The sequence below is a fragment of the Meles meles genome, chromosome 2 (genome assembly GCF_922984935.1).
Source record: "Meles meles chromosome 2, mMelMel3.1 paternal haplotype, whole genome shotgun sequence".
Lineage (NCBI taxonomy): Eukaryota > Metazoa > Chordata > Mammalia > Carnivora > Mustelidae > Meles > Meles meles.
The window spans coordinates 12,439,317-12,459,552 of NC_060067.1; the positions used below are offsets into that span (position 1 = coordinate 12,439,317).

At 36.7% G+C, this 20,236-nt stretch overlaps 1 long non-coding RNA gene and 1 pseudogene across 1 annotated transcript; both read left to right on the forward strand.

Annotated features, from left to right (window-relative positions):
• The first annotated feature begins 434 nt into the window (after window positions 1-434).
• Window positions 435-3,017, forward strand: LOC123933729. Its single transcript, XR_006816657.1, has 2 exons — window positions 435-660; window positions 1,954-3,017. It is a non-coding gene; the product is annotated as an uncharacterized LOC123933729 (long non-coding RNA).
• Window positions 3,018-13,100: 10,083 nt separating this feature from the next.
• Window positions 13,101-20,236, forward strand: part of LOC123936787 — a 40,310-nt pseudogene continuing 33,174 nt past the window's right edge.

Below are 20,236 nucleotides of genomic sequence, written 5' to 3' on the forward strand. Positions count from 1 at the left end.
AAACTGAGCTGCTCAACTGGTTAAGCTTCTGACTCTTGGTTTCCGCAAAGGTCAAGACCTCAGGGCGGTGAGATCAAGAGATCTAGCCCCTGAATTGGACTCTGGGCTCAGCAAGTAGTCTGCTGAAGTTTATCTCCATCTGTTTCTCACTCCCCCTGCTCCAGGGCATTCTCTTTCCAAAATAAATAAAATCCTTAAAAACAAAACAAAACTGAGATATTTATGAGAGACTTCGTTTCATTAGCTTATTCTCTTTACCTCACAGTCCTTTAAAAAGATTCACCTGGTGGCTTCCACGCTTATTCTACTGTTTGATAATGGATGGAATGTCTCAATTGTAGGTTGGATAATATAGGAAATGCTCCCTAAAGGAGCACTCCTTTAGGGAGCGTTTCCTGTATTACTATATATTACCTAACTTACTGAACTTTCACTCTCTCCTATTCAGAAGGAAGAGGCTGCAATGCCTACCAGGGAGGGAGTAGTCCAAAGTGGCCCATTAGGAGGAGCACCTGATCCCCTGAAGCAGAGGCTGGTGACCAGAGTCTGATGACTGGTTCTTGTGATCCAGAAGGATGCCCAGTGTGGATGTGAGATGCGATGCCAAAACCCAGAGCGAGTGCTGCCTCAGCTGGGTGTGCCCAGCACTGGCACCTGGAGGTAGGGCTAGGATTGGGCCGTCATGGAGTTGGCTGCCCCCAGACCAATTTCTGTCCTCGGCAACCCAACCCAAGCCCAGCAGGAATGAACAACCTGACCCACCAAGTGCTGGATGGCTGGCAGCCCTCGGCCAACCCAGTCTTTACAACCCCAGCCTGGCTGTGTGCCTCAGTTCACCCAAAGGCGTACATGCCCTACATGGTGCTTAGCTGGATGCTGCTCTTTCTAGTCTGCAACTGGGGCATGTGACTGATTGCACAGACGATGGCACATTCGCTACCTGGTGTACGTCTCCTGTGTGCTAGCCACATGGCCTCTGCTGTGGGCCACTGCTCTGAGCTTAGAGGGTACAAGCACAGCCCACCACTCCTTGAGGGGGCCTTGCCATGTCTTTGTATTCCATCAAGAACCTCCAGCAAAGACTGTTGAACCACTGTGCAGATAAATGTCGGGGTCATTGGTGCCATTACTGAGATCCTTGCTGTCTGCAAGCTCTGAAAGGGTTCATGGATCACCACAGGCCTGGTCTCTCTTGACAGGGCAGCCTGTTCCTCTCTGATGCCTTCAGAGGACACTGCTGCTGTATTGAGCTGCAGAGCCACTATCCCACATGCGGCTTGCAGGGAATGGTGCACTGTGAAGCTCTCTATGGCTCCTGAGCCATGGCTAACATATACTTAAGGTCAGCATGTTGTCTAGTAAGACATGATTTGGCTTTTATTTCTACTTCAAGTGGTAGAATATATCCTACAGAAATATGTGCTTAAAATTTAAATTGTTTTACTTATCTGTGAAGTGGTCAGTATAGTAAATATTTTTAATTAACACCAGTGAGACAATTACTACTTAGCAAGCTAAGGAAACCACCTTTATATTCTGTCAGTTTCTCTAATAAATGGTTGATTTTTGTTTTTCAATTAGCTTCATGGTTCTTCTTATGTTGAACACTTAAAACACTTTATTTTATGGCCAGAACCCCAAGTACAATACTGAATTGAGGTGGAAGAGTGACCATTCTAATCTCCTTCACAATCTCAGTGACAACCTTTGACTGTTTCACCAATATTTCCTGGTATTGCCTTACTGTAGATAAATATTCTATCAAATTAAAGAAATTCCCTTCCACTAAAAAAAGAAAACTATTTTTATGAAATATAATGCAGAATGAGGATTTCAAATAAAAATTTTTTAAAAGATTTTATTTATTTATTTATTTATTTATATAATGCAGAATGAGGCTTTCAAATAAAAATTTTTTAAAAGATTTTATTTATTTATTTATTTATTTGACAGAGAGAGAGATCACAAGTAGGCAGAGCAGCAGGCAGAGAGAGAAGAGGAAGCAGTCTCCCCACCGAGCAGAGAGCCCAATGTGGGACTCGATCCCAGGAATCCAAGATCATAACCACAGCCAAAGGTGGAGGCGCAACACACTGAGCCACCCAGGCACCCTCAAATAAAATTTAAACATACTGTTTAACCATGCATTTCTACTTCTAGGAATCAGTCATGTAGAAATACACATGCACATATTTATGGACAACATAAATAGCTATCAAACATACCTCCAATAAAAGACATAATGTACACAGTAATTACACAGAAGATTTTGTTACAAGCAATATTTTTGCATGTTCCCCACTTCACATTGCTAAATGAACACGTTCCAGGAAAAACATATGCATGATACTCTCTATTGGAAATAAAATAAAATACATGTAAATTTGTATAAATACAAAAGAAGCATTCTGAAACAACACCCAGAACATCAAATGATGGTAATTTAGACGTTTATACATGTCTTCATCTTTTGACATTTCACAATATGGCTTTCATGTATTAATTATACTGAATAAAAAAAAATCTGCTAATGAAATAAACATATAATTTCAATATAACAAATTCCAAGATTTTGCTATTGGGCTATCAGTTCAGTAATGTCATTCAGAATACTGGAATTGACTAAAATCTGATATACCATCTATTGTTACAAATTTTGACCCCTTTTTCATGTTTAAGAAATCCTTCATCTAAAATATCTAGCTATAAATATGTTAGGATGTTTATTAAAAATTTTAATGCATGTGAAGATCTAAATTCACAATTCTTAACAATTTTACTGTGTTTTTAATGTCAATATTACATGAATTTAACAGTAGCTTAGTGATCTCTGCTGGCTGGCTTCCAAAAGATTATAGACTGATGGACATTGGGGAGGGTATGTTCTATGATGAGTGCTGTGAATTGTGTCAGACTAATGAATCACAGACGTGTACCCCTGAAACAATAACACATTATATGTTAATAAAAAAGATTATTTTATGGTAATTTTAAAACATGGCTACAAATAGCAGCAACTTGAGTATTCCCTAATTATCTCTAGATGAGTGAATGAAGATCATTTGGATGATTACCTCCCAGCCATTATATGACTGTACCCACTGAGAAACACAAGAATCAATGGAAAGAACCTACTGCCTGAAACCAGCTGACACCCAGAACTATGAGAGATAATAATAAAAAGATTATTGGTATTGTAGGCCCCTACATATGGGAGCAGGTTGTTATGAAGAGAAAGCACTCAGGAATGACATTTCTACATTTTTTAAAAATTATACATATGTGACAATATCAAAACTAAGAAATATCTAAAAAAAATTGGAGCTACAAATGTTACATTTTGAAAATAACTGTAGCTTAGAATGCACACAACATACACCAGAAACACTCCATGAAGCACCAGGCCCTGGACAGTACAGACCTCTTCTTAATATAACCATTACTCTCAGGAACAGGAAGCAAAACAGGCTTTCCTAACATAGAAAAGACAGAGACCTGTACAGAAAGCCAAGACAAAGAAATTCACCATAAAAGTAAGAACAATAGGACATCAGAGCCAGGGATCTAATCAACACAGATTAGATTAGTAATATGCCTGAACTGGAATTTAAAACAAACTTCATAAAGATAAGCTGGGATCAGGAAGGGGGGGGAGAAAAAGAAAAAAGAAAAAGAAAAAGAAAAAGGGTCTAAACATGGTTCAAAACCACCTGGATGTAATGACCACAAGGATGGAAGTGGTAGAAGAATGACTAAGTGATATAGAAGATAAAATTATGGAAAATAATGAAGTTGAAAAGAATAGGGAAAGAAAAATATTGCACATGAACATAGACTTTCGGAACTCAGTGACTGCAGAAAGTGTAGTACCATTCATATCATAGGAATCTCAAAGAAGAAGAAAGGGAAAAGAGGGCAGAAGGTTTTTTTAAGTAAAGTATAGCTGAAAACTTCCTTAATCTGAGGAAGGAAGCAGACTTCCAAATCCAGGAAGCATAGAGAACACCCAACAATATCAAAAAAATCAGGCCAACACCAAGACTTATTGTAATACAATTTGCAATATATAAAGATAGGGAAAGAATTCTGAAAGCAGTGTAGGAAAAGATATCCCTAAACTACAAGGGAAGACAAATCAAATTAGCAGCAGATCTCCACAGAAAGCTGTCAGACCAAAAGAGATTGGCATGATATATTCAACACACTGAATGGGAAACATATGCAGCCAAGAATACTTTATCCAGCAAGACTATCATTCAGAAAAAGAGAGTTAAAGAGTTTCCAGACAAACAAAAACTAAAGGAGTTTGGGACCTCTAAACTAGCCCTGCAAGAAATAATAAAGGGGACTCATTGAGTGGGAGAGAAAGACAAAAAGTGACAAGACTAGAATGGAACAGAGAAAATCACGGGAAACAATAAAAAAACAAGTAATAAAATAGCACTGAATACATATCTATCAATAATTACTCTGAAAGTAGATGAACTAAAATTGTAAGATAAAACCCACATTACATCTGTAATGTGCCTACAAGAAACTCATTTTAGACCTAAAGACACCTGCAGATTGAAAGTGAGGGAATGGAGGAATATTAAACATGCAAAGGAATGAAAAAACAGAAACAAAAACAAAAAACCAGAGTAGTAATACATATATGAGACAAATGAGATTTTAAAGATTTTTATTTATTTGACAGATGGAGATCACAAGTAGGTAGAGAAGCAGGAAGAGAAAGAGGAGGAAGCAGGCTCCCTGCTGAACAGAGATCCGGATGCAGGGCCTGATCACAGGATCCTGGGATCATGACCTGAGCCAAAGGTAGATGCTTAACACACTGAGCCACCCAGGCACCCCGACAAATGAGATTTTAAAACAAAGACTGTAACAAGGATGAAGAAGGGCATTATATCATAATAAAGGGGACTATCCAACATTAGGATCTAACAATTGTAAATATTTATGCCCCCACCTTGGAAGACCAAAATACATAAAACAACTAATAGCAGACATAAAGGAACTCATTGATAATAAAGCAATAACAGTAGGGGACTTTAACATTCCACTCACAATAATGGACACATCACCTCAGCAGAAGCTCAACAAGGAAACAATGGCTTTAAATGACACACTGGACCAGATTGACTTAACAGATACATTCAAAACATTTCATCCTAAAGCACCAGAATACATATTCTTTTCAAGTGCACATGGGACATTCTCCAGAAAAGATCACATACGAGGTCACAAATCAGGCCTCAAGAAGTACAAAATGATTGAGAACTCTTCAGACCCCAATGCTGGGAAACATGAAATCAGCCACAAGAAAAAGTGTGGAAAGACCACAAATGCATGGAAGTTATAGAGCATGCTACTAAGGAAAGGATGGGTCAAAGAGGAAATTAAAGAAGACATTATAAATGGGAAAAAAATGAAAAAGAAAATATAACAATTGAATATCTTTGGGATGCAGTAAAAGCAGTCATAAGAGGGAAGTATATTGCAACACAGGTCTACCTCAAGAAGCAAGTCTCAAATACACAACTTAACCCTACATCTAATGGAGATAGAAAAAGAAGAGCATGTAAATCCTAGAGCCAGCAGAAGAAATGAAGTAATAAAGATTAGAGCAGAGATAAATAATATAGGGAAAAAAAAGATCAATGAAAATAAGAGCTTATTCTTTGAAAGAATTAATATAATTAATAAACCTCTAGCCATGTTTATCAAAAAAGGAGAGAAAGGACCCAAATAAATAAATAAAACAACAAATGAAAGGGGAAGGATACAACCAACACCACAGAAATACAAACAATTATAAGAGAACATTATGAAAACTTACATGCCAACTAGTTGGGCAATCTGGAACAAATGGATAAATTCCTAGAAACATACAAACTACCAAAACTGAAAAAGGAAGAAGTAGAATATTTAAACAGACCCATAACCAGGAAAGAAATCGAATCATAATCAAAACTCTCCCAACAAACAAAGGCCAGGGCCAGATGGCTCCCAAGGATAATTCTACCAGACATTTAAAGAAGAGCTAATACCTATTCTTTTCAAACTGCTCCAAAATAGAAATGTAAGGAAAACTTCCAAATTCATTTTACAAGGCAAGTATTACCTTGATTCCAAAACCACACAAAGACACCACTAAAAAGAGTAAATACAGGTCAATACCCTTGATGAAAATGGATGTAAAAATTCTCAACAAGATACTAACAAATCAAATCCAATATCACATTTACAGATTTAGTTGCCATGATCAAATGGGATTTATTCCTTGGGCTGCAGGGGTCACACAATAGTTTGAAATCAATCAATATGATACACAACACATGATCCTCCCAATAGATACAAAAAAAGCATTTGACAGAATACAGCAAATATTCTTAAAACTTCAACAAAGTAGAAACAGATGGAACTTAACTCAACATCATAAACGTCATATACAAAAAACCCACAGCTAATATCTTCAATAGGAAAAACAGAGCTTTTCCCCTAAGGTCAGGGGCATGACACAGATGTCCACTCTCACTGCTGTTGTTCAACAGAGTACTAGAAGCCCCAGTCGCATCAGTCAGAAAAAAAAATGCATCCAAATTGGAAAGAATAAATTCAAACTTTCACTCTTTGCAGATGACCTGATACTCTATGGAGAAAACACAGAAGACTCTACCAAAAATTTGCTGGAACTGATACATGAATTCAGCAAAGTTGCAGGATATAAAATCAATGTACAAAAATCTGTTGCACTTCTATTCACCAATAATGAAGCAGTTGGAAGAAAAATCAAGGAAACAAATCTGTTTATAAATGCACCAAAAACTATAACATACCTAAGAATAAATCTAATCAAATGAGTGAAAGATGTGTACTCTGAAAACCATAGAATACTCATGAAAGAAATTGAAGAACTGAAGGATGTGTGAAGAACTTACACAACTCAACACCACCACCACCAACAACAAAAAAGGATTATCCAGTTAAAAAGTGGCAGAAGACATAAACAGACATTTTTCCAAAGAAGACATATAGAAGGCTAATAGACTCATGAAAAGATGCTCAACATCACTCACCATCAGGAAATATGAATCAAAACTAATGACATATTACCTCACAACTGTTAGAATGGCTAAAATCAACAACATGGGAAACAACAGATGCTGACAAGGATGTTAAGAAAAGAGAACCCTCTTGCACTGTTGATGGAAATGCAAACTGGGGCAGCCTGTATGGAAAACAGTATGGAGATTCCTCAGAAAGTTAAAAATAAACTACCTTATGATCCAGGGATTGCTCTACTAGATATTGACCCAAAGAACACAAAAATACTGACTTGAAGGGACATACAGACCACTATGTTTATAGCAGCATTATCAACAATAATGAAATAATGGAAAGAGTCCAAATTTTCATTGATTGATGAATGGATAAAGAAGAGATGGTTCATGTCTACAATGGAATATTACTCAGCCATAAAAAAGAATGAAATCTTTCCATTTTTAACGACATGGATGGAGCTAGAGAGTAGTATGCTAAGCGAAATAAGTCAGAGAAAGACAAATACCCTATGATTTCACTCATGTGAGGAATTTAAGAAATGAAAGAGAATAACAAAGGGAAAGTAAAAAAAAAGAGAGAGAGAGAGAGAGAGGGAGAGACAGGAAAACCAGACAACAGAATCTTAACTACAGAAGACAAACTGATGGTTACGAGGGGAGGTGGGTAGGGAATTGGTAAAATGGGTGATGGGCATTGAGGAGGGCTCTTGATGTGATGAGCACCAGGTATTGAATGGAAGTGGCGAATCACTAAATTTTAAACCTGAAACTAATATTATGCTCTATATTAACTAACTGGAATTTATATAGCATTTGAAATATGACCCACTCTTTCATCACGCTCTCAACTCATTGCAATAGAATCTCTAATGCTAGTAGATGCAGATAAGATGAACTATTAAATAGACTCGAGATGAAAATGAAAATCTGAATAGGCCTATAACAAAAATAGATTGAATTTGCAATCAAAAAGCTACCTAGAAAGTAAAGTTCATGCCCAAATGACTTCACTGATAATTCTAAGAATTTAAAGGATTCAGATCAGTCCTTAAATAGATCTTCCAAATAATAGAAAAGGAGTAAACATTTGCCAACATATTCAATAAGGTCCTGATATTACCAATACATAAGGACATCACTAGAAAACACTACAGACCAATATTTCTTATGAACATAGATTCAACAGTCCTCAACAAATGTGAGTTAGCCAGTTCCAAGGATATGCAAAAGGAATTATACACCCCCAAAAAACTGCGATATATCCCAGGAATGCAAGAGTTGCCTTAACCACTGAAAAATCAATTATTATTATACCCCATGCCAATAGAATGAAAAACAAAAACTGCCTGGTTATCTCAATAAATGCAGAAAATTATTGCAAAATTCAATACTCTCATGATACAAATACTCAGTAAACCAGTAATAGAAGGGAACTTTCTCAAATGGATAAAAGGCATCTAAAAAAACCCCACAGCCAACATCATAGTTTCTGCTTAAGACTAAATGCTTTCTTCCTAAGATAAGGAACAAGATTATGACATCCATTCTCATCCTTTCAGCATCATACTGAAGGTTCAAACCAAAACAACTAACTAGACAAGAACATAAAATAAAGAAATCCACATTGGGTAGGAAGACATAGCACTAATGAAATGAGAAGATGCCATGATATTATATAGGGAAAGAGTCTGGAAAATATATAATACACAACTGCAATAAACAATCTAAAATGAAATTAAGAGTCCCAGTACAATACCATCAAAAGAACAAAATATTTCATAAATTGAACAAGAAAGTGCAAAATGTATAGTAGAAACTACAAAACATTGCAGGAAGATACTTTAAAATTTCTAAATAAAAGGAAGGCCTCTCATATCCATGGATTTAAACAGCATTTTTGTAATAGCAATTCTTCAGTTGATACACAGCTCAACAAAATCTCTATCAAAACCCCAGCTGACTCTTTTACATGACTTCACAAGCCAGTCTTAAAATTCATATAGGTATATTAAAGGACCTAAAAAAATAGTCAAACAATCAATCAATGTTGAACCAACCCTGCAGCCCTAGAATAAATCCCACATTATCATGGTGAATAAACTATAAGATACCTAGGAATAAACCTAACCAAAGAGGCTAAGAATCTATATGCAGAAAACTATAAAGTACTTATGAAAGAAATTGAGGAAGACACAAAGAAATGGAAAAATGTTCCATGCTCCTGGATTGGAAGAATAAATATTGTGAAAATGTCTATGCTACCTAAAGCAATCTACACATTTAATGCAATCCCTATCAAAATACCATCCATTTTTTTCAAAGAAATGGCACAAATAATCCTAAAATTTATATGGAAACAGAAAAGACCTCGAATAGCCAAAGGAATATTGAAAAAGAAAGCCAAAGTTGGTGGCATCACAATTCCGGACTTCAAGCTCTATTACAAAGCTGTCATCATCAAGACAGCATGGTACTGGCACAAAACAGACACATAGATCAATGGAACAGAAAAGAGAGCCCAGAAATAGACCCTCAACTCTATAGTCAACTAATCTTCGACAAAGCAGGAAAGAACGTCCAATGGAAAAAAGACAGCCTCTTCAATAAATGGTGTTGGGAAAATTGGACAGACACATACAGAAAAATGAAATTGGACCACTTCCTTACACCACACACGAAAATAGACTCCAAATGGATGAAGGACCTCAATGTGAGAAAGGAATCCATCAAAATCCTTGAGGAGAATGCAGGCAGCAACCTCTTCGACCTCAGCCACAACAACATCTTCCTAGGAACATTGGCAAAGGCAAGGGAAGCAAGGGCAAAAATGAACTATTGGGACTTCATCAAGATCAAAAGCTTTTGCACAGCAAAGGAAACAGTTAACAAAACCAAAAGAAAACTGACAGAATGGGAGAAGATATTTGCAAACGACATATCAGATAAAGGGCTAGTATCCAAAATCTATAAGGAACTTAGCAAACTGAACACCCAAAGAACAAACAATCCAATCAAGAAATGGACAGAGGACATGAACAGACATTTCTGCAAAGAAGACATCCAGATGGCCAACAGACACATGAAAAAGTGCTCCATGTCACTCGGCATCAGGGAAATACAAATCAAAACCACAATGAGATATCACTTCACACCAGTCAGAATGGCTAAAATTAACAAGTCAGGAAATGAAAGATGCTGGCGAGGATGCAGAGAAAGAGGAATCCTCCTACACTGTTGGTGGGAATGCAAGCTGGTGCAACTACTCTGGAAAACAGCATGGAGATTCCTCAAAATGTTGAAAAAAGAACTAAACCTATGACCCAGCAATTGCACTACTGGGTATTTACCCTAAAGATACAAACATAGTGATCCGAAGGGGCATGTGTACCCGAATGTTTATAGCAGCAATGTCCACAATAGCCAAACTATGGAAAGAACCTAGATGTCCATCAACAGTTGAATGGATAAAGAAGAGGTGGTATATATACACAATGGAATACTATGCAGCCATCAAAAGAAATGAAATCTTGCCATTTGCAACGACGTGGATGGAACTAGACGGTATCATGCTTAGTGAAATAAGTCAATTGGAGAAAGACAACTATCATATGATCTCCCTGAAATGAGAACATGGAGATGCAACATGGGGGGTTAGGGGGCTAGGAGAAGAATAAATGAAACAAGATGGGATTGGGAGGGACACAAATCATAAATGACTCTTAATCTCACAAAACAAACTGGGGGTTGCTGGGGGGAGGTGGGGTTGGGAGAGGGGGAGGGGGTTATGGACATTGGGGAGGGTATGTGCTATCGTGAGTGCTGTGAAGTGTATAAACCTGGTGATTCACAGACCTGTACCCCTGGGGATAAAAATACTTTATATGTTTATTTAAAAAAAAAAGGATGAATACCCAACTTTTGTAGCAACATGGACGGGACTGGAGGTGATTGTGCTGAGTGAAATAGGTCAAGCAGAGAGAGTCAAGTATCATATGGTTTCACTTATTTGTGGAGCATAACAAATGACATGGAGGACATTGGGAGATGGAGAGGAGAAGGAAGTTGGGGGAAATTGGAAGGGGAGGCTAACCATGAGAGTTTATGGACTCTGAGAAACAACCTGGGGGTTTTGAAGGGGCAGGGGTGGGAGGTTGGGGGAACCAGGTCGTGGGTAATAGGGAGTGCACGTGTTGCATGGAGCACTGGGTGTTGTGCAAAAACAATGAATACTATTATGCTGAAAAAATAAATAAATAAATTATAAACTGTTAAAAAAAAAAGAATACACTGACATTCCTGATGAATATAGATGCAAAAATTCTCAACAAAATATCAGCAATCAGAATTCAAGAACCCATTAAAAGAATCATACACCATGACCACTGGGAATTATCTCTGGATGTAAGGATAGTTCAACATATACAAATCAATAAATGCAATTCATCACATCACAAAGAAAAGATAAAAATCACACAATTGATGTTCTCAGTAGATGCTGAAAAAGCATTTGACAAAATACATCTTTTTTGATAAAAAAAAACCTTTAGCAAATTGAGTATAGAAGGAATTTAATTCAAAATAATAAAAGCTTTTTGTGATATATCCACTGCTAACTATAATGTTAGCAGTGGATTTTTTTTTAAACAAATAAAATCTTTTTTAAAAAAATCCACTGCTAACATTATAATCAATGGAGAGAATCTTAAAGGGTTTTCTCTGTGAACAAATATAAGACAAGGTCACCCATTCTCACTACTCCTATTCAAGAGAGTACTGGAAGTACTCACTAGAGCAATTAAGCAAGCCAAAGAAATAAAAGGCATCCAAATTGAGAATGAAGAAGCAACATTATCACTATTTGATGGTAATATGATCTTAAAAATAGAAAAACTGAAAAAGTCCGAAAACTTTTGGAATTAAGCAATGATTTCAGTAAAGTGGCAGGTTATAAAATCAACTGTTTAAAAAAAGAAGAGCAAATTGGTCATTCTCAAGGGAGGGGAGGTGGAGGCATCTGGGAAAAGTAACTCCAAACCCCTCAAGCATGACTACAATGAGATATGAGTTCATCCCACAGGCATGACTATAATCAAAGAGATAAATAATAAGTGGTGGCAAGATACAGAAAATTGAAACCACTGAAGGTTAAGGTAGGAATTGTTTCACATTGTTCCAGTCATCAAACGTAGAGTTACCAAATGACCCAACAATTCTACTTCTAGATATAAATGGAAGAGAAAGAAAAACATGCCCACACAAACCATTTACATCCACCTTTTATCTCTTAAGTTTTCCACTTGCCATCAAAACAGTTTATATAATGTGTTTACTTTGAGATGAAGGAGTTATATTTTAACGTCCTGATGGATTTCTCCTTGGATATAAATACAAGTAATGACAACAGAGAAGTGGAATTTGAAAAGAAGCAGAATATCTATGGAAAGGATTTCAGTTCTGCTACTGCTATAGCTGAGTTGCTACTTCAGCTCTAGGAGTTGTGGGAAGGTGCTGCTGTGACCCACAGAATATAGCCACTGGATCCATATAAAGAAAATCCTGGTTGAACGTGTCCAGAGAGGTCATGAAGTGACTGCTCTGACATCTTCAGCTTCTCTTCTTATTGATCCCAAGAAACAATCTCCTCTTAAATTTGAGATATGCCCTTCATCTTTAACTAAAATTTGTACTGAGGTTTCTATGATGCAACTCGTCAATAAATGGATATATCATCTACCAAAATACAGATTTTGGACATGTTTTTCACTAATGCAAGAAGCAGTTTTGAAATGTTCTCACTCTCTTGAGAAACTCTGCAAAGATGCAGAGTTTAAGGCACCTGGATGACTCAGTTGCTTGGGGGATTGCCTTCAACTCAGGTCATGATCATGGAGTCCTGGGATCAAGTCCCACATCAGGCGTCCCTGCTCAGTAGGGGGTCTGCATCTCCTTCTGCCCTTCCCCCTCTCATGCTCACTTATTCTCATTCTCTCTCTCAAATAAATAAATAAATAAATAAATAAAATGTTTTTTAAAAAGATGCAGAGTTTAACCAAGAAAGTTATGACACAACTACAAGAATCAAGGTTTGATGTCATTCTTGCAAATGCCTCGGACCCTGTGGTGTGCTGCTAGCTAAGCTACTTAAAATATCATTAGTGCACAGTCTTTGCTTCTCTCCTGGTGATGCATTTGAAAAGTATAGAGGAGGATTTCCTTTCACTGTATCTTATGTACCTCTTCCTATGTCAGAATTAAGTGAGCAAATGACATTCATGGAGAGAGTAGAAAGTATGACATGTGTGCTTTATTTTGACTTTTGGTTCCAAACATTTAATGAGAAGAGTTGGGATCAGTTTTACAGTGAAGTACTAGGTAAGTCATGTTTTTAACTGGTAGCATGAAGTCTTAATTCTAAGCGGCTCAGAAGGCAACTTTGTATAAAGTTAAAGGGAATTGTCTTTTATAAGTGAAATGATGAAAACATAAAATAATATCTCAATCTCACAAGTATTATGGAATGCTTAAATTATAAGGTCAGTTAAGACCCTATGGTCCATTGCTAATACAGAACTCTCCAAGTATAAAGCACAAATTGAAGCACTGAGGAGTTCTTTAAGCAATCGTGTATTTGTTCTTGTTCATTTGTTTGTAACAGGTTTTATCTTAAGGATGAGTTTTATGTCCACAGCAATATTAAATAGAGATCCACCTTAAATGTGCTGTCCTCTCACATTCATCACTCCCTGTATTATCAACATCCCCTAGTGGAGGAGGACATGTGTTACAACTGATTAAACTATATGGACAGATCACTATCCTCCAAAGTCCATAGTTCATGTTAAGGTTCCTTCCTGGGGTTGTACTTTTGATGAGTCTGGACAAAAGTGTAATGTATCCACCACTATAGTGTTGTACAGAGTAGTTTTAGTACCCTAAAAATTCTCTATGCTCTTTCTAGTCATTCTACATATAAATTTTACAGCACTTTTTTAATAGAAGGCATTAGAAATTTCATGAACTATATCAAAGTAGCCATTTAGACTTAAGACTTACATATTTCTAGCAAAACTATCTATGGAGCATTGAAGGAAATTGTGTCCTCCTTGTTTAGTTTCCTTTAAGAATTAAACTGTTTTGCCAGATTATTTGAAGGTCTCCTTCACAACTGAAAGGTATAGAGGCTCTATCCTGGACTCAGAAACCTATAATTTGAAGTTTCTAATGATTGCATGTTCCTTAACTAAATACTCACAAACCTTGTTGAAGTATGGACACACACGTTATTAATCTAATTTTTTTTCAAAATTACACCTCTTTGTCAAAGAGAAAATGAGCCAAAATAAAGGGTGAACATACCTATTTCCATACTTTATTATAATTTCCAGCTACTTTTGCAAATATTTTTATTTAATGCACAAATATTATTAAACTCTTAACATGATCCTGATATAGTAAGAGGGATACTCTCAAAAACTTCACACTGTTTTTGGAAAATCTGGGGTCAAATGGCTTGCTAAATTATAATAAACTAGACCATAGCACTCTAGGAGAAAGTGTTTTCATAAGGGTCATAGGATTATTTGATTGAGGAGACAACTCCACACGCAAGAAGGGAAATAATCAAGATTAGAGCAGAGATCAATGAGGTAGAAACGAGAGATACAGTAGAACGTATCAATGAAACTAGAAGCTGGTTTTTTGAAAGAATCAATAAGATCAATAAACCATTGGCCACACTAATCCAAAAGAAAAGAGAGAAAGCCCAAATTAATAAAATTATGAATGAAAAGGGAGAGATCACAACTAACACCAAGGAAATAGAAACAATCATCAGAAGTTATTACCAACAGTTATATGCCAATAAGCTAAGCAACCTAGATGAAATGGATGCATTCCTAGAAAACTACAAACTCCCAAAGATGAAATCAGTTTTTACATTTGCTTTTGTTATTTTTGCAGCTGCACAGAGTCAACAAATTCATGTTAAATATTATAGTGGCTTAAGTTTAAAAATTATTAATGATTAGGGTGCCTGGGTGGCTCAGGGTGCTAAAGCCTCTGCCTTTGTCTTGGGTCATGATCCAGGGTCCTGGGATCAAGCCCCACATTGGACTCTCTGCTCAGTGGGGAGCCTGCTTCCTCCTCTCTCTCTGCCTGCCTCTTTGCCTACGTGTGATCTCTATCTGTCAAATAAATAAAATCTTTTTAAAAATTATTAATGATTATTAATGAGTAGATGGGATATTAGAGATCAATGTCTATTGCAACTTTTGCTTTTGTACCTATTTTTGTAAACTGTATATATATTTACATATTTTAATTTACAAACCACAGGCACCTTTTTTTTACTTTTATTGTTTTATTTCATTTCATTTTATTTTACTTTTTTAAATTAACATATAATATAGTATTATCTCCAGAGGTACAGCTCTGTGAATCATCAGGCTTACAGACTTCAGAGCATACACCATAGCACATACCCTACCCAATGTCCATATCCCAACCACACTCTCCCTACACCCCTCTTCCCAGCAACCCTCAGTTTGTTTGGTGAGGTTAAGAGTCTCTTATAGTTTATCTCCCTCCCAACTCCATCTTGTTTCATTTTTTCCTTCCCTACCCCCCAAAATCCCCACATTGCCTCTCAAATTCCTCATATCAGGGAGATAATATGATAATTGTCTTGCTCTGATTGACTTATTTCGCTCAGCATAACACCCTATAGTTCCATTCATGTCATTGCAAATGGCAAGATTTCATTTCTTTTCATGGCTGCATAGTATTCCATTGTAGATATGTACCACAACTTCTTTATCCATTCATCTGTTGATGGACATCAAGACTCTTGCCATAGTTTGGCTATTGTGGACATTCCTGCTATAAACATTCAGTTGCATGTGCCCCACTGGATCACTACATTTGTATCTTAAGGGTAAACACCCATTAGTGCTATTGCTGGGTCATAGGGTAGCTCTATTTTCAACTTTCTGAGGAACCTCCATTCTGTTTTCCAGAGCGGCTGCATCAGCTTGCTTTCTCGCCAACAGTGTAGGAAGGTTCCCCTTTCTCCACATCCTCACAAGTGTCTGTCATTTCCAGACTTGTTAATTTTAGTCCTTCTGACTGGTGTGAGGTGATATCTCTTTGTGGTTTTGATTTATATTTCCCTGATCTGAGGGATGTAGAGCATTTATTCATGTGTCATTTGGCGATCGGGATGTCTTCTTTGCTGAAATGTCTGTTCATGCCCTCTGCCCATTTCTTGATTGAATTCTTTGTTCTTTGAGTGTTGAGTTTGATAAGTTCTTTAGAGATTTTCGCTACTAGTCCTTTATCTGATATGTCATTTTCAAATATCTTCTCCCATTCTGTTGGTTGTCTTTTGGTTTTGTTGACTGTTTCCTTTGTTGTGCAAAAGGGTATGATCTTGATCAAGTCCCAATAGTTCATTTTTGGCTTGTTTCCCTTGCCTGTCATGACGTTTCTAGGAAGAAGTTGCTGTGGCTGAGGTCAAAGAACAAAGAATCCTATGTTCTCCTCAAGGATTTTGATGGACTCCTTCCCCACATTGAATTCTTTCACTCATTTTGCATCTATTTTTCTGTGTGGATAGTGAAATGACCCATTTTCATTCTTCTGCAAGTGGCTGTCAAATTTTCCCAACTCCATTTGTTGAAGAGACTATTTTTTTCCATTGGATACTCTGCCTTACTTTGTCAAAAATTAGTTGACCATAGAGATGAGGATCTATTTCTGAGCTCCCTATTCTGTTCCATTGATCTATGTGTCTGTTTTTGTGCCAGTACCATACTGTCTTAACATGACAGCTTTGTAATAGAGCTTGAAGTCTGGAATTGTGATGCCACCATCTCTGGCTTTCTTTTTCAACATTCCTCTGTCTCTTCAGGCTATTTTCTGGTTCCATATAAATTTTAGGATTTTTTGTTCAATTTCTTTGAAAAATAATTGATGGTATTTTGATAGGGATTGCGTTAAATATGTAGAGTGCTTTAGGTAGCATAAACATTCTCACAACATTTGTTCTTCCAATCCATGAGCGTGGAACATTTTTCCATTTCTTTGTGTCCTTCTCAATTTCTTTCAAGAGTACTTTAAAGTTTTTTGAGTACAGATACTTTGCTTCTTTGGTTAGGTTTATTCCTAGGTATCATATGGTGTTGGGAGCAATTGTAAATGGGATTGACTCTTTAATTTCTCTTTCTTTTGTCTTGTTTTCAGTGCATAGAAATGCAACTGTTTTCTGTTTATTGATTTTATATCCTGACACTATACTGAATTCCTGTACAATTTCTAACAGAATTGGAGTAGACCCTTTTGGGTTTTCCACAAAATTATCATATCAACTGCAAGGAGTGATAGTTTGATTTCTTCTTTGTCGATTTGGATTTTTTTTTGTTGTTGTTGTCTGACTGCTGAAGCTAGGATTTCTACTACTATGTTGAATAGCAATGGTAATAATGGATGTCCCTGCCCTGTTCCTGACCTTAGTGGAAAAGCTCTCAGTTTTTCTCCATTGAGAATGATATTCGCTGTGGGTTGTTCATAGATGGCTTTGATGATATTGAGGTATGTACCCTTTATCTCTACACTGTGAAGAGTTTTGACCAAGAAAGGATGCTGTACTTTGTAAGTGCTTTTTCAGAATCTATAGAGAAGATGATCTGGTTCTTGTTCTTTCTTTTATTAATGTATTGTATCACATTGATCAATTTGCGGATGTTGAACCAATCTCACAGCCCAGGAATAAATCCCATTTGGTCATGATGAATAATCCTTTTAATGTACTGTTGGATCTTATTGGCTAGTATTTTGGTGAGAACTTTTGCATCTGTGTTCATCAAGAACATTGGTCTCTTTTTTGATGGAATCCTTGTCTGGTTTTGGGATCAAGGTGATGCTGGCCTCATAAAATGAATTTGGAAGTTTGTCTTCCATTTCTATTTTTTGGAACAGTTTCAGGAGAATAGGAATTAATTCTTCTTTAAATGTTTGGTAGAATTCCTCTGGGAAGTCGTCTGGCCCTGGGCTTTAGTTTGTTTGGAGATTTTTGATGACTGTTTCGATCTCCTTACTGGTTATAGGTCTGCTCAGGTTTCCTATTTCTTCCTGGTTCAGTTTCAGTAGTCTATATGTCTCTAGGAATGCCTCCATTTCTTCCAGATTGTCAAATTTGTTAGCATTTAGTTGCTCATAATATGTTCTTTTGTTTTTAATTTTTTTTTACTCATAATATGTTCTTATAATTGTTTGTATTTCTTTGGCGTTGGTTGTGTGATCTCTCCTCTTTCATTCCTGATATTATTAATATAGGTCCTTTCTCTTCTCTTTTGGAAAAGTCTGGTCAGGGGTTTATCAATCTTATTAGTTGTTTCAAAGAACCAGCTCCTAGTTTCATTGATTTGTTCTATTATTTTTGTGGTTTCTATTTCATTGATTCCCACTCTGATCTTTATTATTTCTCTTCTCCTGCTGGGTTTAGGCTTTCTTTGCTGTACTTTCTCCAGCCCCTTTCGGGGTAGGATTAGGTTGTGTATTTGAAACCTTTCTTGTTTCTTGAGAAAACCTTGTTTCACTATATATTTTCCTCTCAGGACTGTCTTTGCTGTGTTCTATTGATTTTGAACAGTTGTGTTTTCATTATCATTTGTTTCCATGATTTTTTTTCAATTCTTCTTTAATTCCTGGTTGATTCATTCATTCTTTAGTTGGATTCTCTTTAGCCTCCATGTATTTGAGTTTTTTTCCAACTTTCCCCTTGTAATTGAGTTCTAGTTTCTGAACATCATGGTCTGAAAATATGCCGGGGATGATCCCAATCGTTTGGTACCAGTGGAGACCTGATTTGTGACCCAGGATGTGATCTATTCTGGAGAATGTTCCATGTGCACTAGAATGTGTATTCTAGAAGAATGTGTATTCTCTTGTTTTGGGCCTGAATGTACTGAATAGATCTGCGATGTCCATCTAATGAGTGAAGTGTTAGGTTCCCTACTATTATTGTATTATTGTCGATGTGTTTCTTTGATTTTGTTATTACTTTTAGTTTATCTAGTTGACTGCTCTCATGTTAGGGGCATAGATATTTAAAACTGTTAGATCTTTGGTTATGATATAGTGATTGGACAGACTCTTGAGTATGATATAGTGTCCTTCCCTATCTTCTTTTATAGTCTTTGGCTTAAAATCTAATTGATCTGATACGAGGACTGCTACCACAGCTTTCTTTTGAAGTCCATTAGCACAGCAAATTGTTTTCCACCCCCTTACTTTAAATCTGGAGGTGTCTTGGGATCTAAAATGAGTTTCTTGTAGACAGCGTATCAATAGGTCTCGTTTTTTTATCCATTCTGATACACTGTGTCTTCTGATTGGGACATTTAGCCCATTGACATTCAGGGTAACTATTGAGAGATATGAATTTTGTACCATTGTATTGCCTGTAAGGGGACTGTTACTGTATATTGTCTCTGTTCCTTTCTGATCTACTACTTTTAGGCTCTCTCTTTGCTTAGGGAACACCTTTCAATATTTCCTGTAGGTCTGGTTTGGTGTTTACAAATTCTTTTAGTTTTTGTTTGTCTTGGAAACTTTTTATCTCTTCCTCTATTTTCAATGAGAGTCTAGCTGGATGTAGTACTCTTGGCTGCATGTTTTCCTCATTTAGTGCTCTAAATGTATCATGCCAGTTCTTTCTGGTCTGACACGTCTCTGTGGATAAGTCTACTGCCAATCTGATATTTTTACCATTGTGTGTTACAGACTTCTTTTCCTGGGCTGCTTGCAGGATTTTCTCTTTGTCACTAAGACTTATAAATTTTACTATTGCATGACGGGGTGTGGACCTATTCTTATTGATTTTGAGGGGTGTTCTCTGTGCCTCCTTGATTTTGATGCTTGTTTCCTTTGCCATATTAGGGAAATTCTCTACTATAATTTGCTCCAATATACCTTCTGCCCCCCTCTCTCTTTCTTCTTCTGGAATCTCAATTATCCTAATATTTTTTCATCTATTGGTATCACTTATCTCTGGAATACTCCCCTCATGGTCCAGTAGTTGTTTGTCTTTCTTTTGCTCAAGTTCTTTATTCTCCATCATTTGGTCTTCTACATCACTAATTCTCTATTCTGCCTCATTCATCCTAGCATTAAGA